Raw genomic sequence first — 11,460 nt, forward strand, 5'->3', positions numbered from 1 at the left:
GAAAGAGTAAAGACAGCAAGAAATTCATCTCCACCCAAAAAGGGGACTGGAATAGAGTGGTGCCCATTCATAATTGAAAACAAGGGCAAATTAGGCCTTAGTGAGGGATATTACAGGCTATTAATCATAATAAATATGTTTGGCAATGCGGTGTTTGCGTTCTATAGTTTTCAGTTTAAAAAAATTGTCAAAGTCGGTGATTAGAAGAGGGAATAATTCTTTGGCTTGTGAGAGGCTGGGCTGTACTTGTTCATTAGTTCAGACCACATTAAAAGTGAGCAGTTTGTTTCAGAATCATGCATGTCATTCCCAAGCAGACTGGAATATGTCCCCATCCAAATGCAGTCCCGGGTTCATGCCACACTGCTCGGCTTTTTCTGCACATCTCAGCTTCAGCCCCGAACTGGAGCGCTAAGAATTTGTTTTATGTTGTGACCATGCTTACGCACTCCTGCCGGCTTCTTGGCTGTCGATCATCTCTGGCCAGCACCACAGCCCCGTCAAGGTGAAGATCTTTGAAAAATAAAAATTCAATGTATTTAACCAAAATGAGCTTGAACAGCCTCAAAGTTTGTATCTAGCTGCTAATTATGCTTGTCGTAAAACATATCTAAGTGGAAGGTTTTGAGTCCAAACAGAATCTAGCACTGCTTTAGAAATATAACTGTAGACTGTGCTTTTAAAGAGGTTTATTTTTACTTTGGGGCCATGGAGGGGTGATTGGAATTAGTAGCCTTTAATTAGACAGGGAGATATTCAGATTTTACAGGGATTTATGTTAGAACATGGACTGGTGGTGGCTCTTTCCTCATTATGAATCCTCCCTGCCATAATGAGGTTCATCATTAGTTGATGGAGTGGATTTGTCCCAGTTCTACCTTGAAAGGCACGTAATTTACATACTACTTCAGAGCCTAAGCTTTAATGGATTCCTTGATGAATAAAATGAAAAGCTACTTTCTTTAAATTTTTGAACACTGTTTAGATAATACGATTTTAATAAGACATTCAATTTGCTTGTTAAGTATATTCGAAAGTGCTTTTTTTTTCCTTTGGTGGAAAAATATATTTTGACTTGCCTTGCTGTGTATCACAGTGCAGAGTGGATAGTTATCCTCACAGATATATCAGAATTTACAGGGCACATTTTTAGGAAAGGGGGAGCATCTTAGGCAAAATGCTTTTTTGCGTGTGAGCCTCAAGATTATTGATTTTTGTGTAGAAACTCTTTTGACATTAAATGATTAGCACAAAAAGATTTGAAAACAGGCTTATTTGTGATGGTTTTGCATATGTAAAATGTGTGCATATCTGCTCCAGCCAATATTGACATAATAGCCAGTTGCACCTCCTGGTTTATTTTTATTGTGGAGGAGCAGAAACTTTTCTGGTGCAGCTCATGGTTGAAACGGCTGTGATTGAAAAGGGGAAATTAAGTTGGAGACTGTGTAATATATTATGAGGTCATCAATTTAGGAGTATTCTGCTCTACCCCATAAAATTGGCAAGTTTTCTGGCTCTGTCACTCTTCCCTGTTTTGGTTGGAATGTGGAGAAAATCAGCTTTGACTCGGCACAATTTGAACACAGATGTCTTTTCAATAAATATGGGGGTTTAGTAATAGCGTGTTATTGAACATGTCCTTTTCTTGTTGGAGACAGGTCACCCCTGCATTGTTATCATTGCTGTAAGTGGAAATAGGTTTCTGGGGGTTTGTCGTATTCAGGAGTGGGGAAGGTGTCTAAATGTAAACGAAGCCTTGTTTTGATAGAATGCTTTATTACCAGAAAATGATCAGCATATATTAACATTAATAGAATGGTTGATGTCATTCTTTTTTAGGTAATTTACCTCTGCTATAGACCTGTCTGCTTAAAAAAATCTTTCTATCTTCTAAAACATATATTTGTTTAGAGAGTTTTCACTGAAGTGTACATGACAATTACAGCTGTTCATTAACAAAATTGGGTATTTGTTTTAAACTTTAACCAATCACTTTGATATGCTAATTATGGTGTAATTTAATTTGAGCCCTGTAATGATGATGCCGTTATTATGGACATAAATGATGCAGTTAAGCTGAGAGTAATCTCATTTGCATACTGTACATGCCAGTAAATTAAGCCCTTTCTTCGACTGCTTCAGCTTTAATTTTCCACTTCTTTTCACACAGCTCCTTTTCAGCCCTTCTTATAAGCCCACTTTGTAATAGTCCTGATGACTGTTTGATGTGAAGAGTTTCTCACCACAATAACGCACGACAGAAGATGTAACATTTAAAGGATCCATTATCTTGCTGAGTGTTCCTTTAAGAAGGAAGGATTAGAGAGGGTGAGGGGAGACTCAGCCTTTCCATGTTAAAGTAATTTGAGATGCCAAATGCTCTTCACTCACCCCCAAGTCAGACTTGGGACCTATTATTTATAAATGATGTTTTTTTTCACCATAGTGTAGTCCACAGGCACAAGTTGTGTTGCGTTAACAGCAGGAAACTTCCTGTAATTACACCATGCTAAATGGAGGTAAAAGTTATTTAGCCCACATACTACAATTCTTCAAATCTGGTCTCATGCAGATGATGTTATAATTTTAAACAATTCCAAAATAGACTGACTGCCATCTTCAAAAGGAAATTCTGTTTTTCCCTCTGCTTGGATGGTCAAAAAGCAAGTTTTCCCCAGTTGTGTGAGAACCCTAACAAGTTGAACTTGGCAGGTTGTCTGGAATGTAAGTCCGTGGCTGCCCCCTCCTTGAGCTACCTTGCGTCTTTTGATAGCCTTGGCCAGTGAACTGTCATTCAATTTGAACAAAGACTGCAAAGGGCATAACTAAACCTCTTCTCCATCCTGCACGATTTCTGCTGTGGCTCGTGTGGAAGCCAGTGGGAGTTGAGTGGGTGTAACTGAGGGCTGAAGTTAGCTGTGTTTTTAAAAGGGTCATAAGCCTAAAAACAGTTCAAGCTACTTGACTCTCCTGCAGGCTGCTTTCTCCGCAAAGAGTATTAAAAAGAGTAATTGGCTGTGTCCATCCTCGTTTCTCGAAACTAAAAGCCTTGCTGTCCCTCTGTAAGCATTCCACACTTCCATGCCTTCTGACCAAAAGTTTTAGCAGTTATTTACATCCCTTCCCCCAAGCAGTGCTCTGTAGGGAAGGCTGCCTTTTCTAATATCTTGGCAGTCAGGACTTTCCTGTAGTGCCACGGCTAAGTGCACACGGGGTTTACTCAGCCTGGTTCCAGTGAAAACTGGAATAAAGCGTGTTTGCCCAACTTTGAGCATCCTAAAAGATTTAGATGACATCTCCTCTCCCAATAGCTTGTGAATTAAGAAAATGCTGCCACACTGTTGACATGTCAGGCTGTTTGAAAGCCATCGAAACAATGTAAAATGTAAACCTTTAAGGGCTTGTCCTCCCCTTTATATAATTTCAAAAGTACCGTAAGATGCAAAGATGAATTAAAAAGCTTATAAAATACTTGTGTATGTTTGTAATTCCATATCCAATATTATAGTTTTCAAAAATGTGGAACTTTGTTGTTTTCAATATAATTGAGGGAGATGGGGGAAAGGAGAAATGATTTTATGTAATAGTATAGAACATTTTCATTTTTATTAAATAATATAGACAAGACTTTCTCAGGTCAGACCAAGCTCCTAATAAATATTCCCACTGGGAAATTTCTAACTTCTTAGGAAGGTCAGTATGCAAACACATGAATTACCACAAGGAATATTTATCTGAATTTTCAGCACGTGGAATCATGCCTTGCACATAGTAGGTGTTCAAGAAGTAGTTCCTGATTAAAATCAACACACTTACTCCTGTAGGCTTGTAAGCATCAAGTGAGAAAATGAGGAAGAAGTTGCTTTCTAGAGTGTAAAGCCTTTAATTATGCACGATGGTGTTGAGATGGGTAACCTTACCATCTTTTACTCCAGCCCTGTTCTTCTGTGGGGGCCATCACAAGTGTTTGCAGTTAGACAAGAGCAGTCCTAAACGGGAAGCACCAGCTCAGATTAATGATGAATGCTTGTAAAGGTAAGAATAATAACTGATAGTAAGTGAGCAACAGCTGTGGGTCAGGCACTCTGCTAGGTGCTTGTCACAGGTGAGGCCGTTGGATCCTTCAGTAACCTTTCACAGTAGCTATGGGTATCTTCTCCTAGTTGTGGCAACTCTGAGGCAGATGCAGCCCCAGGTCACACAGCTGCAGGGCTGGAACTGATACTTGCACTCCTTCAGGGAACTCCAGTCCTTACTGCTGGCCATAGCACTTCAATCCTGGTTGTCACTGTACACACACACACACACACACACTATACTATATAGTGTGTGCACAAGTGTTTACTATGTAACTATATCTTACATATGTTTTGTACATACACCTATTAAACAGCAGCAGCTAAGCATCTTACATATTTCACTTCCATGGAGGCCAGACAAAGTAGTTTATTTGTCCCTGTTTACCAATGAGGAAACTGACATTCTCTGAGATTGGATAACTTACTCGCAAAGGTACAAAGTGACTGAACAGGGCTTCAAACCCAGGCCCTCTGCCCACAAAGGCTTTACTCACTTAGTCACCATCACATGCTCCCTACTAAGCTGGATGGAGCGTGAGTGTTTCATGTTCCTAAGATAGTTAACTTACTTTGTTGTGCTTGTGGTAGTTAAGACCTTTCATATTTGGGGATTTAGACTTTTAAGTGTGTGCTCTAAATAGCTTATATATCTCCTGATTTCCCAGTCTGTGGAGTGATGTAAATTCTTGGAAGGAAGCCACCTTGTCTTCACCACCTACCCTCCAAACACACAATGAGATTGTTGTTCACAATTCTTAATTTTCTTGATGGAGGAAGATGCTGTGCTGACACCTTTCCTTTGACTGAAGTCTGTTATACTTTTATCTTGACAGATCACAGAATGAATACAAGTTGCAGAGTTTATAGATATATGGATCTGTAGATATTTACATGGATCCCTGAGGACATGTACAGACTCATAGCTTATTTTATTTATCCGATTGCAGGCCACATGTAGAGAAAGCAGTGGGGACATTTCAAGTGAACTCTATACCTCCCTGTCCTCACTCTTTCTTTACCAACACTGACCCTCTGCCTGAGATCTCAGCAGTCCCAGTCCCAGTTCAGTCATGTTAAGTGATAACTGTCAATAGCCTCCCTTTTCCTTACATTGAGAAGCTCTTCCAGGCCAGCGTCTGCAAATGCTCTGAGGCCTGCACTCCCCAGTGTGAGAATCACTGGACAGGAGTGGCTGCTGAGCCCTTGAGGTATGGCTAGCCCCAATCAGGAGGTGCCATATGTATGAAATACATGCTGGCATTCAAAGACTTAGTAGAAAAAAGAAAGATGGAAACTTTTGCTTATTGAAATTAAAATATTTTGGATGCATTAGGTTAACTGAAATATATCTTTAAAAGTAATTTCACCTATTTCTTTTTATTTATTTTTTAATGTGGCTAGGAGATATTTCAAAGTTACATATGTGGCTCTCATATTTCTATGAGACGGTGCCATTCTAGAATGTATACCCCACCTTTCTACACATAATGATTGGTAGACCAGGTAGGGTGGCTTAAAGATTTAAGCCCCAAATGGACAGAAAATGGCAGTTGGATTTAAGCTCCCCAGAGGACATGGCCCACAGTACAGGCTCGGGAAGTATTTCAGATGAAGCCCCAGGTAGCAAATATTTCTGCATGGAACACACTAAGGAAACAATCCCCTTGGTTTTATCAACATGGAAGACACTAAGGAAATAATTCCCTTGTCCTTCCTAATCAGATTGGGAATATAACATATACCCCACTATTTTGAAGAACTTGGACTTAGCTCATCTACCATAATGATTCATTAGCATAGGTGATCAGAGAAGAAATGGGATTCCTTGAATGTTCACAGATGATTCTATGCTGGGCTTTGATAACCTATGAGAATTGGTACATGAGGCCCAGGTGCCATGGGCTCCCATTGAGGTGTTTCTCTTAGGTAAGTAGATGCATTTGTCTTTTTAATACCCTCCTGATATATATTCCTTACTTAGTATAGGTATATTTTGCCTTCAGTAAACATTAAGTATAAAATATAGTTGATTTTTTTTCAAGAAAGAGAACATTATCTGAATGTACGTTATCCAACAAATACTGATTAGGAACCTGTCTTTATTAGGCATGGTAGGCTCTCCACCTTCAGAGAACTTCTTAACTGCCTAGACAAGTAAGAAATGTCCTAGATAATGTAAACCTAAGACACAGAAATTTAGTGGTTGCTAAGTTGGAGCTATGTTTGTGTTATAAAAAAGATCCTTTGATTTTTCAAGAGGATTTATAATCAATATCCATTAAAGATTAGCATGTTTCCCACATTTTTTTTTATTACTGTACACATGATTTAGGGAAAACAAGATTTTAATTATAAATTTTCAATAATCTCAAACCATATGGAAAGGTGACTTTACACACCTGTGTTTTTCCCTAAACATCCATTCCAGTCCTTGAAAACTCAGGGAGTGCTGATCCTCAGTCTTTTCTAATACTTTTTTTTTCTCCATTAGAATAAATGGAAACCATGACTGGAATGAACACATGAAAATTGCAGTTGTCATTTCATCCATTAAAAGCAACTTTTAAGTGGGATAGTATCCTCTTTTACTTTTTGGTTCTAAAGAAATCAGGAGATGGAGTATTAGATGTGAGATAACCAAAAGAAAATTGTATCTTGGCCAAGATTAGTGCCCAGCACACAGTGGTTTTCAGCATATTTATATCTATGGGTCAGTAGCTACTGGCAATGACTATTGCTTGAAATTTTCCATATACTGTTTATGTTTTCAATTACCTTACCCCTAGCTGGTCTTAAATTGACTCTTTGGATCTCACAGGGGAACCATGTTAGTGGTAGCTTTTGTTCTATGCCTAATTGGGGAGTAGAATGCCTTCGACTCATTTGCACCAAACATTGTCTGCAGACACCTCAAAGTAGAGAACCTTCATCCCTGCATCACCCTTGAATATCAGCAAATCATCTTCTGAAGAGAAGTGAACATCTGTTCCTGGGATGTCCTTGGGCTACAGAACTTCCTGTAGGCAGTGTAACTTGAAGAGCAGCCCCTGCCCCAATGCTATTGCTGTCAATTCTGGGAGGACAGCCTTTAGTAATCCTGTGCATAATGTCAGGTGGCCTCAGATGCAGGAATTCAAGTGTGTTGATTGGATTAATTTGGAGTTGGACTGTGTTGTCTTGTGTTTTGAGGTGTTGGTCCCTAACTACTGTTTGGCATATACTCCGGTTGTTCAAATTTTGTTTTCTGTTTTATTGTTTTTGATTTAATGGTTCAAACCTTTTGTAAAAAATTGTGTCACTAAATATACTGTTATACATGTGAAAAGTATTTCAATGACTTGTAATTGGAAGTATAGCCTTCTGTCTCCATCTTTCCAAACTGACATGAAGGAAACAACACTGTGGAACATTCTGGAAGGAAACTTGTATCACCAAAGGTCAGTAATGAAAGCTAATGCTAGTAGCAGCTCTAACACCCAAGATAATAACTGTAATCCCAGAGAAAGTAAAGAATACACCTCCTCCTCCACATCCCCCCCCCAAAAGGGCAAAAATTCTGTCATGCACTGATGTTTGATTTGGGCTAAAAGGAAGTTAGACATACCAACACCTTAAATTTTCTTTCTGAGCCTGTTTTATGCATTCTAAAAGATTTCTTACCTGCACCTCTTGCTAGTATTCCAAAAACGTATATATTATCGTCCTCTCTTGCCCTTATGGCATTCACAGGAATCAGTTGGGGAGTACAGTTATAACCCTACTGAGTGCTCGAATGTTTATTTCAATGTTGCTTGGCTGTGGACTCCCCTTCAGAGGCCTATAAGAGGCCCTTTTTCTTGACACAAAATTGGAACAATTTCTTTTTGGAATTCTGTTCTCTATTTTCACTTTGGAAATCTGCTTAGAGAAGGCATATTTATTTTTTTAGCATTTGTTTAGAGCCATGGACATGATTTGGAGAATTATGATTTGAGGGTCCTGTAGAGTGATTGCTAACAGGTAGATGGAATACTTACTGCCCGTGCTCATAGTAGACATTGCTAATTGATCACAGCACTTTTCAGCAACCGTGACTGTGGCTTATGAATCTTTCTTTTTTGAGTCTCAGCCTCTGCTAATCCATAGTGCTTAGCCTGAAATCTGTTTACCACACCCCACCCTTGTTCTCACCAAGAACCGTATGTGAATTTGGCTGACTGAATGCCATTAATAAATTGGGACACATCGTTGATCTTAATACTATCTGATTCCTCTTATATTGTCTCAGTTTGCTAAGCTATCTAGCCTTTTCAGAGTTCACTTTTTTGAACACATGCTCTTTTCCAGAAGTGGACTAGGATAGACTAGACAACTACCAGAAACTTTTTTCAAGGTGATGATTCTGAAGTAGGTCAAGTACTGATTGATTCCATTTTGAGCTATGTAAGTCTTTCTCGGGTACAGAATTCTTTCTGCATGCAGTTGAAGGAACACCCAAGAAATGCATGAGACCTTCCTACAGGAGGTGACATAGAAGTATGAACTTTTTGCTCTTTGGCCATTGCCTGCTCCTCTTATTTTAAATTTCCAGGATTCTAAGTCCTAAAACCCTATATTCTTCAATATTACCAGAGACCACAGTCCAGTAGAGTCCACCAAAATTATTTATGCACCAGAATGAAAAAAACAAAAATAGAAAAGCTTTTTGTGTCTACCCATCTTTTGTCATTATTTTAACTGTTCAACTTTGTTTAATGGATTTTTTTTTCCTAGCTCTGTATTTAAAAAAATTTGCCCGATAAATATTTGTCATCCCTATTTTTTCTAATACATAGGAGAAAATTAAAGTGTCCAGAATTCATAACTTCTCCAGAGTAATCACTAAGTCATTGAGTTAGTATTGTCTATTACTTCTTTGGACATTTGTAAAAAAATTAACTCTCTTGAGAGTTTAGAAAAACTGCTAGTTCTTCGAAATGTAACCATAGGTGAACGGTTCTTTCTTCCTTAAGGATTTATAGCATCAGAAGTTTTGCTCTTTGATTCACTGTATTTATAATTTTGTTTCCTTTGAATGTAAGAAAAGAAGGAATGTGTTAAAGGTGCTATTATGACTAAAAGTCACTGTGCTTATGCTTAGTGTTGTTGTTTTTCGTTTGTTTGTTTTTTCAACTTTAAAACCTACATTTCATTTTTCCATGTCAGGATGACTAAAATTAATTTATGAATCATTTAGGTAAAGAAGCTCTTTTAAACCAAATTGTCTCCATTGAGAAAAGGGGAACTTTTGCTATCAGTTGTATAAACATGGTTTTTCATCAGAATGATCTGTTCCTGAAGAAAAGTGGATTTGCAAACTTGAATTTTTTTCTCATATGATTAGAGAGGAAAGTGAAAAACAAGTATCTGGATAGTTAGAAACTGCTGGGATTTTTTCTCCTAGCTTTGGCAAGTCTGCCATACTGTAGGTGTATTTCAAATGGAACAGAATGTGTGAAAACCATTTAAATAATTATTGGATAATTTAATAAAGGAAAAATTGCCTCAAACCACCACACCTCTCCTACAGTTGATATGTGATACCACCTACTGTGAAAATATTTTACAAAACACTTTCATTTGGAATTTGTATCAAATAGCGATATTAAAATAAAATGTGTAGAGTTTTCTCTTGGCTCTTCACAGTTCTGAGAGCAGACTGTCGCCTACCCACCCGTGAGTTATGTACCAACCTTTTTCTCTCCCTCAGAGTTAGTATTTTATGCACAGGTTTGGCTTAGCAGGTTTTATATGCTGGGTTCTAGCTAGGGATTGGATCAATATACTTGTGTTTAATTTTTGTTAGGATAGTAGTTGCACTTAGCACCTTAAAATATTATCTTCTCACTGTCATAGTTAAAGGAGATACACTTTTTCCTCTTGGCTGTATTTTTGTTTTGTTTTGTCTTTTGTTGGGGAAGGACTTTAAAGACTTGAACCACTGACGTGTCCTGAATGCACAGGACCAGAGTCTTATGTGCCCACAGTGCTCTGCTATGCATGTGCAAGTGTCAGAAGCACCACATGCCTTTATGATTTAACTGGCCAGTTCTCTGTTGGCTCTCTGAGACATTGGTTCAGAGATCCATTTAAAAAGCTGCACAGTTCACTTGGCCTCTCTGAACACTTAGCCCCATGGCCATGTTCTCATAGGGCAGCAGCCTTTGCAAGATTGTGTTATGCCTTTTTCTTTATGCCCCTGCCACCGCCAATAGGGTCTACCTGGCTCCTGCTCCCTTTTCCTCCAGCCCTGCTGAAAGCACCTTGTGCAACTCCAGGCTGCCTTAGGAGCTCTAATTGTGAGCAGCAAGTTTCCAGAAAGTCCTGAAGGTTGCAGCACCTCAGGAATAATCTCACCTTGAGAGAAGTGGCATAATTATCCAGAAGCCCTTGATGAAGCAGTAACCCTTAAGGAGGACACGCAGGTGGTCCTGGAGCTTCCAGAACTGAAAGGAACAGGCTGCACTGTTGATTCGGAGTTCATTTTGTCATTGTTCACTAGGTGCTGGATACCCTAATGAGATGGCATGGAGAACCCACTGAATCCGATCCAACTTCTGGCATATATATATATGTAAAAATTTTTTTTGTCCAGTGCTCTGTTGGTGACATTGACTAGAAAGTAGCAGAAAGAAAGAGACATGGCTAATTTGCATATTCTACAAGGATATCATGGAGCCTGTGTGATAAAAATCTGAATAAATACGTGGATTTTGAGAATTTTTTTTTTTTCTGACAGAATTCAACATTAAGTATATACTTAAACAGTAATGATTCTGAAGCCATGCTTTGAATTCATGAACACACAGCATAGGGTGATGCTTCAATCTCTAGGTTATGTTTCATTGGGGAATTTTTACCTTTTTTTTTTTTTTTTTTTCTGTTTATGACAGTCATTTCATCCGGTTTTATAATGAGGTCAGAAACAGGTGAATGTAAAATAATACTAGTAGTAAGTGGAGTGACTTCTGTGTTAATGATTAAGCTATTTTTTAAATTAAAAAGTTCTGATATTTGAAACATGCTCTGTTCTTTAAGCACACTTATCAGTAATTAATCAGAGTGAAAGATTTTAGTGCTCCCTGATTATGTACAAATGATTATGTCTACCTGTCTGCATGAAGCTAGAGAAACTGGGATAATGGTTAAAATTTGGGGAAAAACTGGGATCATCTTTGCTTATTTTTTCCCATTATTCCAATAATTGTAAATAATTAGCACTGGTCTAATACAGGGATGTACTTAACTCCTTCCCCCCAAAAGGCCAACTTTTCCTCTTTATAAAATTCAGGAAGCTTATTAAACCAATAACCTCAACAACAAAAAAAAATCCTTCATAGAAACAGAAACAGAACCCTGC

At 38.3% G+C, this 11,460-nt stretch overlaps 1 protein-coding gene across 6 annotated transcripts in view; it reads left to right on the top strand.

Moving 5' to 3' along the window:
* The window catches only part of FOXP1 (forkhead box P1), a 642,166-nt gene that overhangs the window by 377,363 nt on the left and 253,343 nt on the right, over positions 1–11,460 (top strand). The gene's annotated exons all lie outside the window — the stretch shown is intronic.

This window comes from Furipterus horrens, unplaced genomic scaffold (genome assembly GCF_987537825.1).
Source record: "Furipterus horrens unplaced genomic scaffold, mFurHor1.1.pri manual_scaffold_7, whole genome shotgun sequence".
NCBI lineage: Eukaryota > Metazoa > Chordata > Mammalia > Chiroptera > Furipteridae > Furipterus > Furipterus horrens.